This window comes from Pseudophryne corroboree, chromosome 11 (assembly GCF_028390025.1).
Source record: "Pseudophryne corroboree isolate aPseCor3 chromosome 11, aPseCor3.hap2, whole genome shotgun sequence".
Lineage (NCBI taxonomy): Eukaryota > Metazoa > Chordata > Amphibia > Anura > Myobatrachidae > Pseudophryne > Pseudophryne corroboree.
Window position 1 is genome coordinate 362,078,947 of NC_086454.1, and position 22,815 is coordinate 362,101,761.

The 22,815-nt window shown below is 48.9% G+C and overlaps 1 long non-coding RNA gene across 1 annotated transcript; it reads right to left on the reverse strand.

Moving 5' to 3' along the window:
- Positions 1 to 3,525: 3,525 nt before the first annotated feature.
- Positions 3,526 to 17,393, reverse strand: LOC134970281 (uncharacterized). Its single transcript, XR_010189759.1, has 2 exons — positions 17,181 to 17,393; positions 3,526 to 3,679 (listed from the first exon to the last, which is right to left on the reverse strand). It is a non-coding gene; the product is annotated as an uncharacterized LOC134970281 (long non-coding RNA).
- Positions 17,394 to 22,815: the final 5,422 nt, after the last annotated feature.

The window sequence follows — 22,815 nt, forward strand, 5'->3', positions numbered from 1 at the left end:
GAGATGACAGCACAATGCAGGACATACAGATGGAGAGAGAGATGACAGCACAATGCAGGACATACAGATGGGGAGAGAGATGACAGCACAATGCAGGACATACAGATGGGGAGAGAGATGACAGCACAATGCAGGACATACAGATGGGGAGAGAGATGACAGCACAGTGCAGGACATACAGATGGGGAGAGATGACAGCACAATGCAGGACATACAGATGGGGAGAGATGACAGCACAATGCAGGACATACAGATGGGGAGAGATGACAGCACAATGCAGGACATACAGATGGGGAGAGAGATGACAGCACAATGCAGGACATACAGATGGGGAGAGATGACAGCACAATGCAGGACATACAGATGGGGAGAAAGATGACAGCACAATGCGGGACATACAGATGGGGAGAGAGATGACAGCACAATGCAGGACATACAGATGGGGAGAGATGACAGCACAATGCAGGACATACAGATGGGGAGAGAGATGACAGCACAATGCAGGACATACAGATGGGGAGAGAGATGACAGCACAATGCAGGACATACAGATGGGGAGAGGGATGACAGCACAATGCAGGACATACAGATGGGGAGAAAGATGACAGCACAATGCAGGACATACAGATGGGGAGAGAGATGACAGCACAATGCAGGACATACAGATGGGGAGAGAGATGACAGCACAATGCAGGACATACAGATGGGGAGAGAGAGATGACAGCACAATGCAGGACATACAGATGGGGAGAGAGATGACAGCACAGTGCAGGACATAAAGATGGGTAGAGAGATGACAGCACAATGCAGGACATACAGATGGGGAGAGAGATGACAGCACAATGCAGGACATACAGATGGGGAGAGAGATGACAGCACAATGCAGGATATACAGATGGGGAGAGAGATGACAGCACAATGCGGGACATACAGATGGGGAGAGAGATGACAGCACAATGCAGGACATACAGATGGGGAGAGATGACAGCACAATGCAGGACATACAGATGGGGAGAGAGATGACAGCACAATGCAGGACATACAGATGGGGAGATAGATGACAGCACAATGCAGGACATACAGATGGGGAGAGGGATGACAGCACAATGCAGGACATACAGATGGGGAGAGAGATGACAGCACAATGCAGGACATACAGATGGGGAGAGAGATGACAGCACAATGCAGGACATACAGATGGGGAGAGAGATGACAGCACAGTGCAGGACATAAAGATGGGGAGAGAGATGACAGCACAATGCAGGACATACAGATGGGGAGAGAGATGACAGCACAATGCAGGACATACAGATGGGGAGAGAGTTGACAGCACAATGCAGGACATACAGATGGGGAGAGAGATGACAGCACAATGCAGGACATACAGATGGGGAGAGAGATGACAGCACAATGCAGGACATACAGATGGGGAGAGAGATGACAGCACAATGCAGGACATACAGATGGGGAGAGAGATGACAGCACAATGCAGGACATACAGATGGGGAGAGAGATGACAGCACAATGCAGGACATACAGATGGGGAGAGAGATGACAGCACAATGCAGGACATACAGATGGGGAGAGATGACAGCACAATGCAGGACATACAGATGGGGAGAGAGATGACAGCACAATGCAGGACATACAGATGGGGAGAGAGATGACAGCACAATGCAGGACATACAGATGGGGAGAGGGATGACAGCACAATGTAGGACATACAGATGGGGAGAGAGATGACAGCACAATGCAGGACATACTGATGGGGAGAGAGATGACAGCACAATGCAGGACATACAGATGGGGAGAGAGATGACAGCACAGTGCAGGACATAAAGATGGGGAGAGAGATGACAGCACAATGCAGGACATACAGATGGGGAGAGAGATGACAGCACAATGCAGGACATACAGATGGGGAGAGAGATGACAGCACAATGCAGGACATACAGATGGGGAGAGAGATGACAGCACAATGCGGGCACTACTGTGTCGTATTCACTCAGTGTATAATGCAGGGCCGGATTAAGCCTTGGGGTTACCCGGGGCACTTAAGACAGGGGGGCCGAGTTGATGTATATTAGATTGTGCATACCTCCCAATGTGTCTCATTCCAGAAGGGACAAAATGCTCTCTGCCTGGACTTTCCACTTAATATATGATTGGCGTCACCTGTGTTGAACTATTTAATTGATAAGACAGATATTTCAACACAGGTGTTTGTAATCATAAATTAAGAAGGAAGTTCATGTAGAGAGCATGTCGTCCCTCCTGGATGTATTGGGATGTATGGATTTTGTATATTAAATTTAAACCAATGATGTATATTTGTTTTAAACTAATAGTTTAGTAATGGCTGTGTACTGTTTATAGCTCCACCTAATTGAAAGACAACTATTTTATAAAATGTTCTTGTAGTGGAACAAAGACAACTTAACCTTAAAATACATATAGAAAACTAAAATAATTTATCTTGTCACATGCAAGAATAGCAGCAGCCTCTGTACTACTTACACACTGGGACAAGACTCAGGAGGACTCTGTGTGTGTCTCTATCTCTAGACCTAAATGGTTTAATTGCATAACAGGTGACACAGGACTCAGACACCTAGGCAGGTAGGAGGAGAAGCTGGGATCCATGTGTCACTTACAGCTCTCTCTCTCTCCACCCTCCTATCTCTCCTCTGGTCAGAAAGCTCTGTCAGTAGCTCATGAAACATGATATTCGTGTGTCTCTGCCTGCACTGCATACTATTTTGCTCACATTCTGGCTGCTGGTTCTGTTGCTGCTTAAGAGGGAAAGCTAGTGACGTCAGTGTGCTCTGGCCGGGGGGCCCCCTGACAAAGGGGGGCCCGGGGTACAGTATGCCCTGCACCCCCCCTTAATCTGGCTATGGTATAATGGGTATTACTGTGCGAATAAGTGGCACTACTGTGCGGCGTAACATGAGTAAGGAGCACTACTGCGCGGTGTAATGTGAATAAGGTTGCACTACTGTGTGGCATGATTTGAATTTGGGGTACTATTGTGTGGCCCTGCCCCTTCACAGATTCTATTACGTGGAAAATTAAATGAAGGTTCTGCTGCAGACTTAGTAGCAAAATGTAGCACATGCAGACCCGCGTAGCTCTCAGTGTGCATCAGCCGCTAAGTGTTTGCATTTGTTTGACTTTAGCTGCACTTAAAAAGATTAAAACAGGCAGGTTTAACTAATGTATTCTGCATCTTTGTTATAACAGTTCTTTGTTCCCTTTGTTTTACCACCTAATGTACAGTACTGTACGTCATTTAACGCAACTTGGAAAATATATGTCGGGTCAGTTAAGGGTGAAGCACTGAAAACAATTCACAGTTTTCAGGGCCCCGTTTGTAAAATGCGGACGTTTAATGGACAAGTGTCAATAATGGTTACCAAGTAAATCTTGGAATTTTTTTGTATTCTTTTTTTTTTAATAAACTGCGTATGAATGAGCGAGTATTGACAGGGCTGTACTGATGAAAGCTTTACACAGAAACTCTCCATTGTTTCGTTCTCATTTTAATTGCAGCTTCTTGATTATCTGAATAGAAGTATTTCTGTACAGAACAGCAGAGATTTGTGAGAAGAGGGGCACAGATCAGAACATTGATTTGTCTCCAGCTGCATTTGTGTATAGTTCTCGGTTTGTTCCAGCACTATTTAAAGGAAAAAAAAGAAAAGATTTTAACATGAAAATTGTCACCTGCGATCTGGTGTAGATTATCTTCACACGTGACGGGTCACATCACCAACAAGAAAGGCTCAAATGCTTATGATTAAGTGCATTTAATAAAAGCAGAACATCATCAGCTACTTAAACTGTTCTGCTCATACTGGTGAATTTATAAACATTAGCTGCGACGTCTTGGTAAGTTTGAAGGAATATAACTGGCATGCTCTGCTTTACTTGAGCTTTTTGTCCCACAGCAATAGCTGGCGTCTTATGCTAATTGCAGTAAAAGAAAAAAGAAAAAAAAGAAAAAATAACAGTATTTCCATCTGAAGACGCTCCGACGTGTTCACTTCTTCCTGCCGTCCTTACTCTGATACAACATAATCCAGCAAAAGAAAATAGACACCCCTGGTGAAGTTCTAGCATTGAAACGCATAGGGTGTCCCCCCATGTTTTGTGCTTCTGAACTTGGGATGAAACTAAATATCTGTGGACCTGCTAAGACCACCTAAAGAGCTGAGGCACCCATGCCATAGGTCTTTTTTTTACAGAGAAGTCTATGGGGCCCATTCAATTAAGCGCAAGTTTACTGCATGGAGACAGTTCCATCTGGAGCTATTCAATTATTTCGAACTTTCCACATGCGGTAAAACATCTGGTAATGTGCGGAAAGACACTGATTCAGCGTACAATGCGGAATTTAATAGGTTTCCCCGCGCGTTGCATTAGCATGCAGCATTTAGAGGCAGTACGGATGGTGTAGTGGTTAGTATTACTCTCTCACAGCACTGAGGTCATGGATTTGATAACCACCATGGATCTAACCGTGTGGCGTTTGTATATTCCACCCATATTTGTGTGGGTTTCCTCTGGGTATACTGTTATGTTGACTCCCAGTGTGTATGTGTGGTAGGGAACATAGGGAGTAATTCTGAGTAGATCGCAGCAGCAAGTTTGTTAGCAATTGGGCAAAACCATGTGCAGTGCAGGGGGGGCAGATATAACATGTGCAGAGAGAGTTAGATTTGGGTGGGTTAATATTGTTTCTGTGCAGGGTAAATACTGGCTGCTTTATCTTTACACTGCAATTTAGATTTCAGATTGAACACACCCCACCCAAATCTAACTCTCTCTGCACATGTTATATCTGCCTCCCCTGCAGTGCACATGGTTTTCCCAACTGCTAACAAATTTGCAGCTGCGATCAACTCAGAATTAGGCCCATAGGGCCTAATTCAAACCTGATCGCAGCAGCAAATTTGTTCTCTAATGAGCAAAATCATGTGCACTGCAGGGGGGCAGATGTAACATGTGCAGAGAGAGTTAGATTTGGGTGGGGGGTGTTCAAACTGAAATCTAAATTGCAGTGTAAAAATAAAGCAGCCAGTATTTACCCTGCGCAGAAACAATATAACCCACCCAAATCTAACTCTCTCTGCACATGTTACATCTGACCCTCACGCAGTCCAACATGGTTTTGCCCATTAGAGAACAATTTGCTGCTGTGATCAGGTCTGAATTAGGCCCAAAGAGTGTAAGCTCCACTGGGGCAGTAACTTATGTGAATGGCCGAATATTCTCTGTAAAGGGCTGCCTTATATGTGTGCGCTACGTGAATAGCTGATAATAATAATAATCATAAAAAAATAATTGAATAGGGCAGTGCCGCCAATTAGATGCGGGTAAAACCCACAGCGGGTGGTCTTCAGTATGCCGACTGACGGGATCCCGGCGCACAGTATACCGGCGCCGGAATCCCGACAGCCGGCATACCGACACTTATTCTCCCTCGTGGGGGTCCACGACCCCCCTGGAGGGAGAATAAAATAGCGTGGAGCGCGCCACCGTGCCCGTAGCGTGGCGAGCGCAGCGAGCGTGCAAGGGGCTCATTTGCGCTCGCCACTGTCGGTAAGCCGGCGGTCGGGCTCCCGGCGCCAGTATGCTGGTCGCCGGGAGCCCGACCGCCGGCATACCATACTGAACCCCCCACAGCTATTTGGCTATGCGCCTAGGAACTTTTTTTTTTATTATTATTGTGAGCACATTTTGTGTAGAGAGTTTTTAATGAATTGGTGACTTTTGGTAACACACTAGAAGACACTATTATACTGCATATCAGACCACTGATGGGGAAACTGGGACTTTCTGAGATATGACCTTTGTGCTGAATCCTTTTCAGATAGGTTCATGCATTTTCCAGTTATGTGCATAAGAATTTGGCTTTATACCTTGCGCAGGGCGGGCTCTTCAATTAGGCAGCTGCCTAGAGCCCCGGGATCTGAGGGTTCACCACTGAGTACGCCTATCGCAAACTTAAGGATGTCTCTGAATGTGACATCCTTGTAGTACTTTGGGGGTGATTCCGAGTTGATCGCTCGCTAGCTGCTTTTAGCAGCATTGCACACGCTAAGCCGCCGCCCTCTTGGAGTGTATCTTAGCTTAGCAGAATTGAGAACGAAAGATTAGCAGAATTGCAAATAGAAATTTCTTAGCAGTTTCTGAGTAGCTCGAGACTTACTCCTACACTGCGATCAGCTCAGCCCGTTTCGTTCCTGGTTTGACGTCACACACACGCCCAGCGTTCGCCCAGCCACTCCCCCGTTTCTCCAGACACTCCCGCGTTTTTGCCTGACACGCCTGCGTTTTTCCGCACACTCCCAGAAAACGGTCAGTTTCCGCCCAGAAACACCCACTTCCTGTCAATCCCACTACGATCAGAACGATGGAAAAACTTTGTTACGCCGTGAGTAAAATACCAAACTTTTTTGCTAATTTACTTGGCGCAGGCGCGCTGCGTACATTGCGCATGCGCAGTTTGCGACTAATCGCTCCGTAGCGAAAAAAAATAACGAGGGAACAACTCAGAATGACCTACTTTATGTAGGAGTCAGCTGTGGAACTTATAAGATGCACTGCCACCCCAGGGCGGGGCTGGGAAGTGGGTATTGGGGGCATCAGGCTGAAGTTTTACCTAGGGTGCCAAGAAATCTTGCACCAGCCTCGACCTTCTGAGCTCAATATAAGTGCTGCCATACTGTACTACACCTTGCGCTCTATCTCCTATTTTTCCCATAGAACATCATCACAATCCACAATATTCACTACTTACTGCAAAAGGTTTCTCGATCAATATTATCCTATATATGGAGAAAACGAGTTTAAAAAAAACTCCCAGAATTTTGCATTAAGTATACAACTGTAATCTACATGAAGTGAGATGACAGCATGATGTGAGCAGACCACCAGATGGCTGGATCCACCACTGTTTTTCAACCATCTTTGTTTGCTGGAAGCCCAGAGCTGAGCGGTGCTAATTACTGCACACTGTTGCTATGTGGTACGAGACAGAATTAGGAATTAAGAAAAACAAGTGCATGAATTTATTAATAAATTTTACTTCTCATTTATGGAGAGAGACAAATAATCTTTAACCTGTTTTTCGCTTATTATAACATATGGCCGCGCAGTCTGCCCAGCTGTATATAGATAGTTACGCCTAGTTGTGTAAAGTTTAGTCAGTCCCCTGGATTGTACAGTAACATGTGTAATGAAAAAAGGACCCAGATGCAACGTACTGTCACATGCAGCCCTGTCCTCACTGACACATCTCTTATCTCCTGATATACTCTGTGCTGCTGGGGACCCTGCTCCTCCTACTATATAACTCTGTCTGTGGCTTCCTGCTGCCTCCATTCCCCTCCTCACATCATGTCACTGCCCCTGTCACATGCAGCCCTATCCTCACTGACACAGCCCTCATCTCCTGATATACTCTGTGCTGCTGGGTACCCTGCTCCTCCCACTATATAACTCTCAGTCTGTGGCTTCCTGCTGCCTCCATTCCCCTCCTCACATCCTGTCACTGCCCCTGTCACATGCAGCCCTGTCCTCACTGACACATCACTCATCTCCTGATATACTCTGTGCTGCTGGGGACCCTGCTCCTCCCACTATATAACTCTCAGTCTGTGGCTTCCTGCTGCCTCCATTCCCCTCCTCACATCATGTCACTGCATCTGTCACATGCAGCCCTGTCCTCACTGACACATCACTCATCTCCTGATATACTCTGTGCTGCTGGGGACCCTGCTCCTCCCACTATACAACTCTCAGTCTGTGGCTTCCTGCTGCCTCCATTCCCCTCCTCACATCATGTCACTGCCCCTGTCACATGCAGCCCTGTCCTCACTGACACATCACCCATCTCATGATATACTCTGTGCTGCTGGGGACCCTGCTCCTCCCACTATATAACATTCAGTCTGTGGCTTCCTGCTGCCTCCATTCCCCTCCTCACATCATGTCACTGCCCCTGTCACATGCAGCCCTGTCCTCACTGACACATCACCCATCTCATGATATACTCTGTGCTGCTGGGGACCCTGCTCCTCCCACTATATAACATTTAGTCTGTGGCTTCCTGCTGCCTCCATTCCCCTCCTCACATCATGTCACTGCCCCTGTCACATGCAGCTCTGTCCTCACTGACACATCACTCATCTCCTGATATACTCTGTGCTGCTGGGGACCCTGCTCCTCTCACTACATAACTCTCAGTCTGTGGCTTCCTGCTGCCTCCATTCCCCTCCTCACATCATGTCACTGCCCCTGTCACATGCAGCCCTGTCCTCACTGACACATCACCCATCTCCTGATATACTCTGTGCTGCTGGGGACCCTGCTCCTCCCACTATATAACATTCAGTCTGTGGCTTCCTGCTGCCTCCATTCCCCTCCTCACATCATGTCACTGCCCCTGTCACATGCAGCCCTGTCCTCACTGACACATCACTCATCTCCTGATATACTCTGTGCTGCTGGGGACCCTGCTCCTCTCACTATATAACTCTCAGTCTGTGGCTTCCTGCTGCCTCCATTCCCCTACTCACATCATGTTATTGCACCTGTCACATGCAGCCCTGTCCTCACTGACACATCACTCATCTCCTGATATACTCTGTGCTGCTGGGGACCCTGCTCCTCCCACTATATAACTCTCAGTCTGTGGCTTCCTGCTGCCTCCATTCCCCTCCTCACATCATGTCACTGCCCCTGTCACATGCAGCCCTGTCCTCACTGACACATCACTCATCTCCTGATATACTCTGTGCTGCTGGGACCCTGCTCCTCCCACTATATAACTCTAAGTCTGTGGCTTCCTGCTGCCTCCATTCCCCTCCTCACATCATGTCACTGCCACTGTCACATGCAGCCCTGTCCTCACTGACACATCACTCATCTCCTGATATACTCTGTGCTGCTGGGGACCCTGCTCCTCCCACTATATAACTCTCAGTCTGTGGCTTCCTGCTGCCTCCATTCCCCTCCTCACATCATGTCACTGCCCCTGTCACATGCAGCCCTGTCCTCACTGACACATCACTCATCTCCTGATATACTCTGTGCTGCTGGGACCCTGCTCCTCCCACTATATAACTCTCAGTCTGTGGATTCCTGCTGCCTCCATTCCCCTCCTCACATCATGTCACTGCCCCTGTCACATGCAGCCCTGTCCTCACTGACACATCACTCATCTCCTGATATACTCTGTGCTGCTGGGTAACCTGCTCCTCCCACTATATAACTCTCAGTCTGTGGATTCCTGCTGCCTCCATTCTCCTCCTCACAGGAGGGGAATGGGCGGGGTGGCTAGAAAAACGAGCGAATTTGCTAGAGTGGCGTAACTACGTCCTGAAGGTGGCATGGCCCCTCTGTGCGCTCTGCAGTTGTGCAGCGACATGCCGCTTCTGCAAAGGTCCCCAGATAGGTCAAAGTCACAAAGTGTTGCCCCCACCTGTACCAAGACCTGAGCAAACGCCCGTGGCTCTGCCTCTCACACCCATGCACCATAGCTACTGCACTGCGGCCCCCGCTATTATCTTTTCTCTGACGTCCTAGTGGATGCTGGGAACTCCGTAAGGACCATGGGGAATAGCGGGCTCCGAAGGAGGCTGGGCACTCTAGAAAGATTTATGACTACCTGGTGTGCACTGGCTCCTCCCACTATGACCCTCCTCCAAGCCTCAGTTAGATTTTGTGCCCGGCCGAGGTTGGATGCACACTAGGGGCTATCCTGAGCCCTTAGAAAGAAAGTATAGTTTTAGGTTTTTTATTTTCAGTGAGACCTGCTGGCAACAGGCTCACTGCAGCGAGGGACTAAGGGGAGAAGAAGCGAACTCGCCTGCTTGCAGCCGGATTGGGCTTCTTAGGCTACTGGACACCATTAGCTCCAGAGGGATCGACCGCAGGCCCAGTCCTTGTTGTTCGGTCCCGGAGCCGCGCCGCCGTCCCCCTTACAGAGCCAGAAGCAAGAAGAGGTCCGGAAAATCGGCGGCAGAAGACATCAGTCTTCTCCAAGGTAGCGCACAGCACTGCAGCTGTGCGCCATTGCTCCTCACACACACTTCACACTCCGGTCACTGAGGGTGCAGGGCGCTGGGGGGGGGCGCCCTGAGAAGCAATTATAACACCTTGGCTGGCAAAAATACCACAATATATAGCCCTAGAGGCTATATATGTGGAAAATACCCCTGCCAGAATCCAGAAAAAAGCGGGAGAATAGGCTGCGGAAAAGGGGCGGAGCTATCCCCTGCAGCACACTGGCGCCATTTCTCCTTCACAGATCCACTGGAAGGAAGCTCCCTGGCTCTCCCCTGCAGTCTACACTACAGAAAAGGGTAAAAGAGAGGGGGGGGGGGCACTAAATTTAGGCGCTGTATAAATTATATATAAAAAAGCAGCTATAGGGGACATAACTCAGTTAGTCCCTGCATTATATAGCGCTCTGGTGTGTGCTGGCATACTCTCACTCTGTCCCCCCAAAGGGCTTTGTGGGGTCCTGTCCTCTGTTAGAGCATTCCCTGTGTGTGTGTGCGGTGTGTCGGTACGGCTGTGTCGACATGTTTGATGAGGATAATGATGTGGAGACGGAGCAGATGCCTTTAGAAGGGATGTCACCCCCTGCGGGGCAGACACCTGAGTGGTTGAGCTTATGGAAAGAAATGAGTGCACGTATAGACTCCTTACATAAGAAATTTGACGACATGCCAAATGTGGGACAGCCGGCTTCTCAGCTCGTGCCTGCCCAGGCGTCGCACAGGTCATCAGGGGCTCTAAAACGCCCGCTACCTCAGACCGCAGACCCAGATGTCGACACTGATACTGACACCAGTGTCGACGACGATGGGTCTAACCTGATGCCCACTAAGGCCATTCACTGCATGATTGAAGCAATGAAAGAGGTGTTACACATTTCTGATATAAATACAGGTACCACTAAAAAGGGTATTATGTTTGGGGAGAATAAACTACTTGTAGTTTTTCCCCCATCAGATGAATTAAATGAAGTGTGTGAAGAAGCGTGGGCTTTCCCTGATAAAAAATTGGTAATTCCTAAGAAGGTACTAATGGCGTTCCCTTTCCCGCCAGAGGATAGGTCACGTTGGGAAACACCTCCTAGGGTGGATAAAGCGCTCACACGTTTGTCTAAAAAGGTGGCACTACCGTCTCCGGATACGGCCGCCCTCAAGGAACCTGCTGATAGAAAGCAGGAGGCGATCCTGAAGTCTGTATATACACACTCAGGCATTATACTTAGGCCAGCTATTGCGTCAGCTTGGATGTGCAGTGCTGCCGCTGCGTGGTCAGATAAACTGTCAGAAAATATTGACACATTAGACAGAGACACGATCCTGTTAACCATAGACCATATAAAAGACTCAGTCTTATATATGAGAGATGCACAGAGGGAAATCTGCCGACTGGCATCTAAAGTAAGTGCATTGTCCATTTCTGCTAGGAGAGGCTTATGGACTCGCCAATGGACAGGAGATGCAGATTCTAAAAGGCACATGGAAGTGTTGCCATATAAAGGTGAGGAATTATTTGGGGATGGTCTCTCGGACCTAGTTTCCACAGCAACGTCTGGGAAGTCAGCATTTTTACCCCATGTCCCCTCACAGCCTAAGAAGGCGCCGTTTTATCAGGTTCAGTCCTTTCGGACCCAGAAAAACAGGTGTGGAAAAGGCGGGTCTTTTCTATCCAGAGGCAGAGGTAGGGGAAAAAGGCTGCAACAAACAGCAGGTTCCCAGGAGCAAAAGTCCTCCCCCGCTTCTTCTGCCAAGTCCGCCACATGACGGTGGGGCTCCACAGGCGGAGCCTGGTACGGTGGGGGGCCGCCTCAAGAATTTCAGCGATCAGTGGGCTCGCTCACAGGTGGATCCCTGGATCCTTCAAATAGTATCTCAGGGGTACAAACTGGAATTCGAGGCGTCTCCACCCCACCGTTTCCTAAAATCTGCCTTGCCGATTGCTCCCTCAGACAGGGAGGCGGTGCTAGCGGCAATTCACAAGCTGTATTCCCAGCAGGTGATAATCAAGGTATCCCTACTTCAACAAGGCCGGGGTTACTATTCCACACTATTTGTGGTACCGAAACCGGACGGTTCGGTGAGACCCATTTTAAATTTGAAATCCTTGAACACATACATAAAAAAATTCAAGTTCAAGATGGAATCGCTCAGGGCGGTTATTGCGAGCCTGGAAGAGGGGGATTACATGGTATCCCTGGACATCAAGGATGCTTACTTGCATGTCCCCATTTACCATCCTCACCAGGAGTACCTCAGATTTGTGGTACAGGATTGCCATTACCAATTCCAGACGCTGCCGTTTGGACTGTCCACGGCACCGAGGGTATTTACCAAGGTGATGGCGGAAATGATGATACTCCTTCGAAAAAAGGGAGTTTTAATTATCCCGTACTTGGACGATCTCCTAATAAAAGCGAGGTCCAAGGAACAGTTGTTGGTGGGAGTAGCACTATCTCAGGAGGTGCTACACCAGCACGGCTGGATTCTGAATATCCCGAAGTCACAGCTGGTTCCGACAACACGGCTACTGTTCCTGGGTATGATTCTGGATACAGTCCAGAAAAAAGTGTTTCTCCCGGAGGAGAAAGCCAGGGAGTTGTCATCTCTAGTCAGAGACCTCCTGAAACCAAAACAGGTATCAGTGCATCGCTGCACGCGGGTCCTGGGAAAGATGGTGGCTTCTTACGAAGCAATTCCCTTCGGCAGGTTCCATGCCAGAATCTTTCAGTGGGACCTGTTGGACCAGTGGTCCGGATCGCATCTTCAGATGCATTGCTTGATAACCCTGTCTCCAAGAACCAGGGTGTCTCTACTGTGGTGGCTGCAGAGTGCCCATTTTCTAGAGGGCCGCAGGTTCGGCATACAGGACTGGGTCCTGGTGACCACGGATGCCAGCCTTCGAGGCTGGGGGGCAGTCACACAGGGAAGAAACTTCCAAGGACTATGGTCGAGTCAGGAGACTTCCCTTCACATAAATATTCTGGAACTAAGGGCCATCTACAATGCCCTAAGTCAAGCAAAATCCCTGCTTCTACACCAGCCGGTGCTGATCCAGTCAGACAACATCACGGCAGTCGCCCATGTAAATCGACAGGGCGGCACAAGAAGCAGGATGGCGATGGCAGAAGCCACAAGAATTCTCCGATGGGCGGAGAATCATGTACTAGCACTGTCAGCAGTGTTCATTCCGGGAGTGGACAACTAGGAAGAGGACTTCCTCAGCAGACACGACCTCCACCCGGGAGAGTGGGGACTTCATCCAGAAGTCTTCCAGATGCTGGTAAACCGTTGGGAAAAACCACAGGTGGACATGATGGCGTCCCGCCTCAACAAAAAGTTAAAAAGATATTGCGCCAGGTCAAGGGACCCTCAGGCGGTAGCGGTGGATGCTCTAGTGACACCGTGGGTGTACCAGTTGGTTTATGTGTTCCCTCCTCTGCCTCTCATACCAAAGGTATTGAGAATAATAAGAAAGAGAGGAGTAAACACCATTCTCGTGGTTCCGGATTGGCCAAGACGAGCGTGGTACCCGGAACTTCAAGAGATGCTCTCAGAGGACCTGTGGCCTCTACCGCTCAGACAGGACCTGCTACAGCAGGGGCCCTGTCTGTTCCAAGACTTACCGCGGCTGCGTTTGACGGCATGGCGGTTGAACACCGGATCCTAAAGGAAAAGGGTATTCCGGAAGAAGTCATTCCTACGCTTATTAAGGCCAGGAAAGATGTTACGGCAAAGCATTATCACCGCATATGGCGGAAATATGTTGCATGGTGCGAGGCCAAAAAGGCCCCAACAGAGGAATTTCAACTAGGTCGATTTCTGCATTTCCTGCAAGCAGGAGTGAATATGGGCCTAAAACTGGGCTCCATTAAAGTACAGATCTCGGCTCTGTCGATTTTCTTTCAAAAAGAACTAGCTTCAGTACCTGAAGTTCAGACATTTGTGAAAGGAGTGCTGCATATTCAGCCCCCATTTGTGCCTCCTGTGGCACCTTGGGATCTCAACGTGATGTTGAGCTTCTTAAAATCACATTGGTTTGAGCCACTAAAAACCGTGGATCTGAAATATCTCACGTGGAAAGTGGTCATGTTATTGGCCTTGGCTTCAGCCAGGCGAGTGTCAGAATTGGCGGCTTTATCATGTAAAAGCCCTTATCTGATTTTCCATATGGATAGAGCAGAATTGAGGACTCGTCCCCAATTTCTCCCTAAGATGGTGTCAGCGTTTCACCTGAACCAGCCTATTGTGGTGCCTGCGGCTACTAAGGATTTGGAGGACTCCAAGTTGCTAGACGTTGTCAGGGCCCTGAAAATATATGTTTCCAGGACGGCTGGAGTCAGAAAATCTGACTCGCTGTTTATCCTGTATGCACCCAACAAGCTGGGTGCTCCTGCTTCTAAGCAGTCTATTGCTCGCTGGATTTGTAGTACAATTCAGCTTGCACATTCTGTGGCAGGCCTGCCACAGCCAAAATCTGTGAATGCCCACTCCACAAGGAAGGTGGGCTCATCTTGGGCGGCTGCCCGAGGGGTCTCGGCTTTACAACTTTGCCGAGCAGCTACTTGGTCAGGGGCAAACACGTTTGCAAAATTCTACAAATTTGATACCCTGGCTGAGGAGGACCTGGAGTTCTCTCATTCGGTGCTGCAGAGTCATCCGCACTCTCCCGCCCGTTTGGGAGCTTTGGTATAATCCCCATGGTCCTTTCGGAGTTCCCAGCATCCACTAGGACGTCAGAGAAAATAAGAATTTACTCACCGGCAATTCTATTTCTCGTAGTCCGTAGTGGATGCTGGGCGCCCATCCCAAGTGCGGATTGTCTGCAATACTTGTACATAGTTATTGCTAACTAAAGGGTTATTGTTGAGCCATCTGTTGAGAGGCTCAGTTATATTTCATACTGTAAAACTGGATATAGTATCACGAGTTGTACGGTGTGATTGGTGTGGCTGGTATGAGTCTTACCCGGGATTCAAAATCCTTCCTTATTGTGTACGCTCGTCCGGGCACAGTACCTAACTGAGGCTTGGAGGAGGGTCATAGGGGGAGGAGCCAGTGCACACCAGGTAGTCATAAATCTTTCTAGAGTGCCCAGCCTCCTTCGGAGCCCGCTATTCCCCATGGTCCTTACGGAGTTCCCAGCATCCACTACGGACTACGAGAAATAGAATTACCGGTGAGTAAATTCTTATTATGTACGGGCTTCAACTCGCATGCATATAATATCATACGGTCCCGCAGGACTGCGCAGCAATGCAGCGTTCCCCCCTGGCTGTAACCCTAGACAAATGCACCTTAAGAACAATGAAAGAGGGAAATGAATACACCCACACAGCGGTCACGGGTGACTACCAGCTGGAACGCTGCTCGCGCTTAGGACGACACCAGTCAAACAGTTACTACAACAGAGACATAGATCTCCAGCAAACAATCCGTATTCTGATGCCAGACTAAGAAACACTGTTAAATATACATCAATATCTTTTTGCTGCAAACTGTAACAAGGTTATTTAATGCTGCAGCTGTGAATTATTCTACCAGATGGCAACAAAAAACTATTATTATCATGTGCTATTTCCCTTAATGTACAAATAAGAAGAATTACAGAGAGAAACATAAAGACAGAAGCTGGCAGAGCCCCGGACTGTCCATTACGCTGCGTACAGATGGTCCGGGCCGGTCCTCCCCGGAGGCAGCGCAATACCGGCAGCAGGGGAGACCAGACTCCTAACTCACCGTCTGCACCCCAACACTGCTCACTTTATGCTCATCCATTGCTCAAAGTAATGAGTTATGGGAGATTGGGGTTGTCCCGCTGTCAGTGGCGGAGCCAGTGTGGGGGGAGGTGGAGCGAATGCTACCCCAAAACAAAAATTTTGCCCTATGTTGCACCTTCTCATTGCTACCAGAGAGAGACCATTCGGCAGCACAGCCAGGCTACAGCAAGATGGCCGCAGGCGGTCACCACCAACATGTCACCTGCTACTGGTGGAGGGGAGAAACTGCATCTACTGTGTGATGCCTGGGAGCTGATGTGAGGGGGTAATAGGAAAAGTGGGGGTACGTCTCCTATGAGGCCTAAGCAGCCTGCGCACAAGGAGAGAACTCCCGCTGGCGCAGAAAGGGAGGATATAAAAGGCCCCGCACTGGCGGAGAAAGGGAGAGTCACCAGGAACCAAAGAGAGAGTGGGGCCAATTGTTTACCCTCTGTTACCGCCTCAATCCAAAGTCTGTCTACGCCACTGTCCACTGTAAGTAACACTCAATGCTTCATTATAATGCATAGGAAGTCCCAGTGCTCGCAATGCCGACGGTCACGGCCGACAGCGACATCCCAAAACTGATGATCCCGACATCTGAGAGGGTAAGTATTTGTACGTCCCCATCTCCTACCCTAACACCCAAGGGTGTGTGGCTATGGCTAACCCTCCAGGGGTGTTGGCTACAACCAACCCTTGGGGGTGTTGGCTAGAGCTAACCCCCCCCCCCCCTCCCCCCGTGCCTAACCCTAATCCCCCTGGTGCCTATTCCTTATTGAGATGCCATGGTGTATTATGTTTGGGGGCGTGGCCAGCACCGGATGCCCTGCCGCCCACATAAGTAACATAGATATAATATAAACATACGATACGGGAATTCTGCTCGTTAATACGGATTCTTTTCCTTTTAACACAATGCGGATATGTAAAATATATTTGGAATTCTGTGAATTGATTAGCAATTACATTTAAGGTTAGCAATAAATCCCCGGATTGCTGAATGAAGTGAGACACCGGGTAGCGAGACATCTGCAATACTGGAAGGAATTCATTCTACGTGATGGACATGACACAAGCAATAGGAACAGGTCGCTGATTAAACAGTATTTGATGTGGGAAAATGCAGCCGGCTGAAAAGTTAAGATTTTTCCCATAAATCATTTTTATCCTTCAAGTTAATCTGTGTTTTCAGACAGCCTGGAGCACACTCAATAATAATAAATTACAATATATATTTGACATTATTAATTGTGGAAATCTGACCCGCGTCGGTAACCCACCCCAGGGCCGCAGTATTACAGATGATACAGTTTAAAGGTAATATATCATTAAAAATATAATATAATCTGGTTACCTTTAAATTCAGCCTTGAGCAATGCGGCGCGGTGTCTCACTTCCAGCCCGGTGTCATTCTGCAGATTCATGGTGTAACCTTCCGTCATAGTCACCTTCCAATTCTTATCTCCACGTTACAATTCAATTGCAGTCGGAGGCTCACATTGAAATCTGCATCTGAAAGTCACTGGAATTGCAGCAAATTATTGATGTCCAGCAGAAATGCGGAAAAGGAACCTAAAAAGAACAATTACATTTGAGCCTTGGTTGGAACTATAAATCCAGATCCTAAAGGTCCATACATACTTAACGATAAAATGAGCGACGTCGCTCATTTTCCCCCTCCTTGAGTGACGTCGCTCATTTTATCGTCAAGTGTGTATGCCGCCAGCGACGACCGATGCGCGGCCCCGCGGGTCGGCAACGATCGTCGCTGTCGGTAGGGCATGCATGAAGGATGTGGACTGTCGTCCACGACCTTCATGCAGGGCTGGCGGGGGCCTGACGTCACTGAGCGATATGAGCGGTCATATCGCTCAGTGCGTACAGGCGGCCGCCGACCGGCCGGCCCGGTAGGGGGAAACGTTAGATGATGTCGCCCACAGAGCGACATCGTCTAATGTGTATGGGCCTTTAGATAGAGCACAGGCTTTTATTCTATACACTGATATTCCACAGCTTGAACATTATATATATATATATATATATATATATATATATATATATAAGCACGATACCCGGCACTCCAAGATGCAGATAGCTGGTCCCGGTGCTCTCACAGAAGCAGCACATAAAGAGTACAGAGGTGCGGCACTCACGGACGGCTTTAGAATAAAGCTCACAGACGCAGTTTAGCGGTAGTTCAACGTTTCAATCCTCAACGGGATTGTCGTCAGGGAAGCAACACATAACGAATTCACATACCTTATAAACATGGATTGGTTCAGATTGGCTGGGGCCTTCGGCGCTGGAGTCCCGGTCCAGAGACTGTCACAGCAACATGACGTCAACGCGTATAGACAAATTTGTAAAAATGAGGGTGAAATTATCACTACTCTATTCTCAAAAGAAACTGACCGTAACACGTTATTATATTTTAATAGTTGCCATCCTCTAAGTCAGGGGTGTCAAACTCAAATTCATCGGGGGCCGCATCAGCAGTTTGGTCCCCATCAAAGGGCCGGTTGTATCTGTAGGTCTATGTGTCCACTCTTTATTATCATAAATTAATGTCACTGCATTCAATTATTACTGTTTTTTGTAATAATGTAAGTAATAACTAGCTCTGAAAGGGGGAGACGCAGAGAGAGAGCGCGAGGGGGGAGACGCAGAGGGGGGAGAGACGGAGAGAGGAGCAGAGAGAGGGGGAGACAGAGAGGGGGAGACAGAGAGGGGAAATGGATAGTGAGGAGATAGGGATAGAGAGGGGGGAGAGACGGAGAGAGAAAGGGGGGAGACAGACAGAGAGCGAGAAAGGAGGAGAGACAGAGAGGAAGGAGATGCATAGAGGGGGATACATGAAGAGAGAGGGGGGGCAGAGGAGCGAGAGAGAGGAGGAGCAGCACTTTCCACTTGTACAACAATAGTATTGCATTTTCCTGCCTGGCATCAGTAGTGCTTACAATCAGGGGCTGTCACTGTGCATGGAGATGGCTGCCAGTGACTCTATGCATCCCTCCCATGAACTTTTGGCGCTGGTGACAATCAGGACCGGGGTGTAACAGCCAGGTGTCCGTGTGAACAGCAATAGAGAGAGGGACTTGGAATAGTTAAACAAGTCGGGCACATGCAGCATTTGAGTCTATGGTGGAGGAGCTGAAAGCAGAGCATCTCCTTCTCCCCCTCCGGCCGGGAGTCGGGACCCGAGTCACTGACTGTGCAGTGACTGTCTTAATGCACAGGGCTCCGGGGCACTGGTGGTGGGCAGACAGGCGCAGCGTTGGTGGCGGCATTAAATGAGTCAGAGTGACTCATTGTAATGCCGGAAGCTCGGGGACCTGAACCAGCCCCCACCGCGGGAACAGTCAGCCCCCCTGTCACCGCTGATTGTAACAGCTCAGAGCTAAAGCAGCATCACCACCCGGAGCTGGCCGCGGGATCACGGAGTACCCAGCCCCGATCCCCGGCTGCGGAACACTGGCAGCTCTCAGACCCCAACACCCTCCTCCAGCCGCAGGTTATCCACTGTCCGAAGCACAACTCACCAAATCGAGGAGAGCTGCGCCATCAAGTCCGCACTGGCAAGGCTCCACCTCCTATTTTTAAAGTTTGCAGCCGGGCCACAGAGCCATCAATCAATCTGGCAGGCTAGGGATTGGCTGCAGCGAAGCGCGTCCCACGGACCCACCCATGTTTGAAATGTGAGTCCGCGGGCCATCAGACGAGGTCTGGCGGGCCGGATTTGGCCCGCGGGCCTTGTGTTTGACACCCCTGCTCTAAGTCTTATAAAGAGTCTGCCATTCTCCCAAATGGTTCGCATACGTAGAATTAACAGCGACACCGAGACTGCATCGACCCAAATAGGTTGTTTAATTGATAAATTTGTCCATAGGGCTTATCGGATTGTAGATCTCCTAGCTACTAAAGAACGTGTAATGGCACTCAATAGACTTACTGTCCAACCCGCTGAGGATTGAAACGTTGAACTACCGCTAAACTGCGTCTGTGAGCTTTATTCTAAATCCGTCCGGGAGTGCCGCACCTCTGTAGTTATATATATATATATATATATATATATATACATACATACATACATACACACACACACACACACACACACACACACACACACACACACACTGCTCAAAAAAAAAAAGGGAACACTTAAACAGCACAATGTAACTCCAAGTCAATCACACTTCTGTGAAATCAAACTGTCCACTTAGGAAGCAACACTGATTGACAATCAATTTCACATGCTGTTGTGCAAATGGAATAGGCAACAGGTGGAAATTATAGGCGATTAGCAAGACACCCCCAATAAAGGAGTTGTTCTGCAGGTGGTGACCACAGACCACTTCTCAGCTCCTATGCTTTCTGGCTGATGTTTTGGTCACTTTTGAAAGCTGGCGGTGCTTTCACTCTAGTGGTAGCATGAGACTGAGTCTACAACCCACACAAGTGGCTCAGGTAGTGCAGCTCATCCAGGATGGCACATCAATGCGAGCTGTGGCAAGAAGGTTTGCTGTGTCTGTCAGAGTAGTGTCCAGAGCATGGAGGCGCTACCAGGAGACAGGCCAGTACATCAGGAGACGTGGAGGAGGCCGTAGGAGGGCAACAACCCAGCAGCAGGACCGCTACCTCCGCCTTTGTGCAAGAGGAACAGGAGGAGCACTGCCAGAGCCCTGCAAAATGACCTCCAGCAAGCCACAAATGTGCATGTGTCTAATCAAATGATCAGAAACAGACTCCATGATGGTGGTATGAGGGCCCGACGTCCACAGGTGGGGGTTGTGCTAACAGCCCAACACCGTGCAGGACGTTTGGCATTTGCCAGCGAACACCAAGATTGGCAAATTCGCCACCGGCGCCCTGTGCTCTTCACAGATGAAAGCAGGTTCTCACTGAGCACATGTGACAGACGTGACAGAGTCTGGAGACGCCAAGGAGAACGTTCTGCTGCCTGCAACATCCTCCAGCATGACCGGTTTGGCAGTTGGTCAGTAATGGTGTGGGGTGGCATTTCTTTGGGGGGCCGCACAGCCCTCCATGTGCTCGCCAGAGGTAGCCTGACTGCCATTAGGTACCGAGATGAGATCCTCAGACCCCTTGTGAGACCATATGCTGGTGCGGTTGGCCCTGGGTTCCTCCTAATGCAAGACAATGCTAGACCTCATGTGGCTGGAGTGTGTCAGCAGTTCCTGCAAGACGAAGGCATTGATGCTATGGACTGGCCCGCCCGTTCCCCAGACCTGAATCCAATTGAGCACATCTGGGACATCATGTCTCGCTCCATCCACCAACGCCACGTTGCACCACAGACTGTCCAGGAGTTGGCGGATGCTTTAGTTCAGGTCTGGGAGGAGATCCATCAGGAGACCATCTGCCACCTCATCAGGAGCATGCCCAGGCGTTGTAGGGAGGTCATACAGGCACGAGGAGGCCACACACACTACTGAGCCTCGTTTTGACTTGTTTTAAGGACATTACATCAAAGTTGGATCAGCCTCTAGTTTGTTTTTCCACTTTAATTTTGAGGGTGACTCCAAATCCAGACCTCCATGGGTTAATAAATTTGATTTCCATTGATAATTTTTGTGTGATTTTGTTGTCAGCACATTCAACTATGTAAAGAACAAAGTATTTAATAAGAATATTTCATTCATTCAGATCTAGGATGTGTTATTTTAGTGTTCCCTTTATTTTTTTGAGCAGTGTATTATATATATATATATATATATATATATACACACACACACACACACACACACACACACACACACACGCACACACACACATATACATACACTGTGTGTATATATATATATATCTCCTTTTCTAATATGTATTCCCATAATAACACGCTAACCAATACTATACCATGGTAAGATTTATCACCGTTTGGAAGGAGATTATGGGTTCTATGTACTAAGCCTCTGAGAGAGATAAAGTAGACGGAGAAAGGCTAATGCTGCTCCTCACCACTATGGGTGGAATACAAGTGGTTTGCGCGCCGGCAGGCGCTAGATGGCGCACGACAGAGAAATTAAATTGTTGCTCCGTCCGCCCGTACACAGCCGCTGGTGCTGACATTACTGTTAGATTGTTCCATAATTTTGATGGGCTGGTAACTAATTATATATGGGGATAATTCAGACCTGATCGTTGCTGTGTGTTTTCGCACAGCAGCCGATCGGGTCTGAACTGCGCATGCCAGACAACCGAAGGCCATCTCAGTCCAGCGATCAATCAGGCAGAGGCGGTCGCTGGGCGGAAGGGGGCGTGCTGGCGGCGTTGGCCCGCCATTTTGGGGGCATGGTCCGGGCGGGGGGCGTGCCGCGGCGGCTGCGTGACATCACATGCAGCCGCTGCGAACCGTAGAGTGACGTGTAGCTCCCTGTTCCTCAGGTACAAAACCATTGCCGCTGTGCGATACTTTTGTACCTGTGCGGGGGGGGGGGGCAGCACTGACATGCGGGGCGGACTAGCCCTGTGCTGGGCGTCGTCCCCCCCCCCCCCCCCCCCCGTATGTCTGTGTGACTGATCGTAGCTGTGCTAAATTTATCTCATCTACGATCAAGTCTGAATTAGGCCCTAGATGCATACACACACACACACACACACAGGGAGGTATTCAAATGATTTATCACGCCCAATCTCCTTTCTAAAGTGATCCCCGTTAAAGCACATATCGCGCCTATAGTAATCAGGTTTAGCTGCGTAACGGGTTGGGTGCCTTCGCTACCGCAGGGGTAGCGAGCTGAAATGATTATACCACGCCCATCAGCAGAAACAGAACGGGTGTGGAAGGGGGTGAAAAGAATTGAATACCACCCACAGAGTATAATATACATCTATACAGAGTATAATATTATATTCCTCTCCATTACAAAGCACCGCAGTAATTACTGTATTTGTATGCACTTTTGTGCAGAACATAAGAATATATACCTGGTGATCGGTCTTATTAAATGAGACTAAAGAGGTTGCGATAC